At 44.4% G+C, this 3,214-nt stretch overlaps 1 pseudogene; it reads right to left on the bottom strand.

The window, feature by feature from the left end:
• On the bottom strand, window positions 1-1,538 carry LOC102137758 (protein FAM8A1 pseudogene; annotated as a pseudogene).
• Window positions 1,539-3,214: the final 1,676 nt, after the last annotated feature.

The following is a 3,214-nucleotide window of genomic DNA, read 5'->3' as shown; positions in this document are numbered from 1 at the left end:
AAAATTTTAATACTTGAATTTAATAGGTTTTTCTTCTGGAAAAGTTCTTTGGCATTCAGGTAAAATCAATACTTTTAGAATAGTCAGCTGCATCACACTGGAATGACTGCTTTAATTTCTAAATCATCAATTAGTGTAACCCAGGGATACTGACGGCCTTGATACATAATTTAGTCTTGTCATCATAGTGTGTGGAAATCAGATCTTTGCGGGGGAAACATCTAGCCCCATTTCTTTTTACCACAATGGTTCCTGCTACATTGTCATAGACTGTTTGATTAAGTTGGAAAAACAGCAGTGTGATGAAAGCAGGGAAAAAACAAGCAATCAAAAAAAATCTCGATCAAAGCTTGTATAGTGGACATTGTAATGCTAACATTTGAGAAAGGAATCACTAAAACCCAACTTAGTGCAATAAGCACTAATGTATCACATGTCACAACTCGAAGCCCCACGAGGAACTTCTCTGGGGTAGCTCCACCTGCTCCCCAAATGCAAATTATCTCATAAAAACAAACTAATAATCTGTATATAAGAGCCATAACCATCATTTTCTGAAAGTCTTCCATTGATGTCTCTTCATCTATTTCTTCCATTATATGGTGCATAGCAAACTTAGAGCTATCCTTTATCCCACTGTGATGCATAATGCTGAAGACAATGGTTGCTTTTACAAAGAAGAGACTAAAGAAATCCACCATCCTTGCCATAAATCTGTGGCCCAATGATGGAATAACATATTCTTTGCCTGCCTGTTGCCCAGTCTCACTTGGGCTTCATGAAGGGGCTGCAGATCCTACCTTCCTCAATGGAGTGGCCCAGACTTATGCCTGTACATGAGGATCCCGGGGTCCCAGGCCCACGACTGGAGCAGGGGTGCTGATGCCAGCAGCTGCCCCGGGGTCAGGCCCCACAGCCCAGGGCTCAGGAAGTAGAAGGGATTGCAATAGCCCAGCCACGGGAATGGCGGCACCATGGCCTAGGGGACAGCAGTGCCACATGAAGGGAAGCTCTGTGGGGTTTGGGGGCTGCAGCAGGTGGGGAAGGTGGCCGGGCCACTGTGCCAGGTGAGGTAGCCACAACAGGACTGCTGCAGCCACTCGTCCTCTTGCCGGGAGCACCCACAGGTGCTCAGCTGCCCAGGCTCTCCTGCAGCACCATGGCTTTGGATGCTTCACACCCCACCTGCTCCTTCAGCCCCGCACAGGAGCTAGAGGTCGCCTCCTGGCTCCTTCTGAGCCTGCCAGGTGGCTCTGACCTGTTAGCAGTTGTGGCCCTGGGGACTGCTGCAGGGGCATGGGATGGCGGCGGCAGGAGAACCGCTCAGGGAAGGGAAGAGCTCGTGGTCCCCTATGCCCTCGTGGTGCCCCAGGAGGGCAGCCTCTGGCTTCCTTGGGTCCCTCTGCCATCATCGCCTCAGCAGCACCCTCCATGGTACCTGTCATTGCTTGGTCTTTATACACCTTTTTTAAAAAGTCTCTTCCAATTCTCTCCCATTCATCCAACTCCATAGTCCCCTATTCCAGGAATCATGGGCTAAACTGCTTTACTGTACTAAAAAGTGATAACAAACTCTGAGTACTAACTTTTACTCCCCAACTTCATAACAAACACTTTAAAAAAACTTAAGTAAGCAGAATGTCTGCTTTCACTTTGTCCCACTGTTACCCTGGCTCTTCTGAGTGCTCAGCTTTCCCACGGAGCTTTTTTCAGACATCCTCAGGTATCCTTTGATGATGTATCCTTCACTTTCACACGCTCTGGCATTCCTTCACTGCGATCTTTGTCACCCCATGTTGGGCAGCCAGGAATGTTGGGGTGATCAGACCCAACACCAGGTCATGGGGGCGAAGAAGTCCAGTGGAGTCAAAGGAATGAGAAAAAGACAGTTTGAGAGAGAAAGTGGGACCAGGGGGCCATGGCGAGTGTGGAGGCTGCAAAGGCCCCGAGCTCTGGGAGCCCATGCTATTTATTGGTGCTCAGACAAACAAACAGGTGGTGAGGATGTGGGGGTTGAAAGGAAACAGTGTATCAAGTGAATGAAAAACATATGGCTCCTTGAGATAATGGGAGTGCTAGAAGCAAGGAGCCAGCAAGTCTAGCAGACATGCAAGCCCCACCTCAGCTTCTCTCCCAACACTCAGCTTTTCTCCCAACAAATCATTTTGACTTTCAAGTCTTATTATTCAAGTAATACATTTTGTAAGGCTCTAGCTGCCTTTGATAGTGTTCCTCTGATGGATCTGGGCAAAGTCAATTGAAAGTCTTCTGAAAGGATTCACCATTCTAGATGCCATGAAGAATATTTGTGATTCATGGGAGGAGGTCAAAATAGCAACATTAACAGCAGTTTGGAAGTTATTCCAACCCTCATGTATGACTTTGAGGGGTTCAGGACTTTAGTGGAGGAAGTAACTGCTGATGTGGTGAAAATAGCAAGAGAATTAGAAGTGCAGCCTGAAGATGTGACTAAATTGCTGCGATGTCATGATAAAACTTTTACATATAAGGAGCTACTTCTTATGCATGAGCAAAGAAAGTGGTTTTGTGAGATGGAATCTACTCCTGGTGAAGATTCTACGAACATTGTTGAACTGACAACAAAGAATTAGAATAGTTCAGAAACGCAGTAGATAAAGCAGCAGTAGAGTTTTAGAGGACTGACTGTGAGTAAAATGCTATCAAATATCATCATGTGCTACCAAGAAATCTTTTGTGAAGGGAAGACTCAATCCATTTGACAAACTTCATTGTTGTGTTAAGAAATTGCCACAGCCACCCCAACCTTCAGCAACAACCACCCTGATCAGTCAGTAGCCATCAACATTGACACAAGACCCTCCACCAGCAAAAAGATTACATCTTGCTGAAGGCTCAGATGATTGTTAGCAATTTTTAGCAATAAAGTATTTTTAAATTAAAGTATGTCCTTTTTTAGACATAATGCTATTGCACACTTAATAAACTACCATATAGTGTAAACATAACTTTTATATGTACTGGGAAACCAAAAAATTTGTGTGACTTGCTTTATTGTGATATTTGATTTATTGAGGTGGTCTAGAACCAAACCCACAATATCTCCAAGGTATATATGTATTTACCCAAGTGGAATAAAAGGCCTATGTTCACACACAAAAAAACTGTAAACAAATACTTATAGCAATTTTATCACCAAAATTTTGAAACCAAAATTCTCTTAGCTGGAGAATAC

The sequence above is a fragment of the Macaca fascicularis genome, chromosome 12 (genome assembly GCF_037993035.2).
Source record: "Macaca fascicularis isolate 582-1 chromosome 12, T2T-MFA8v1.1".
Classification (NCBI taxonomy): Eukaryota; Metazoa; Chordata; class Mammalia; order Primates; family Cercopithecidae; genus Macaca; species Macaca fascicularis.
Note: the sequence above shows the minus strand (reverse complement) of the source record. Positions and strands in the feature narration are given on the sequence as shown.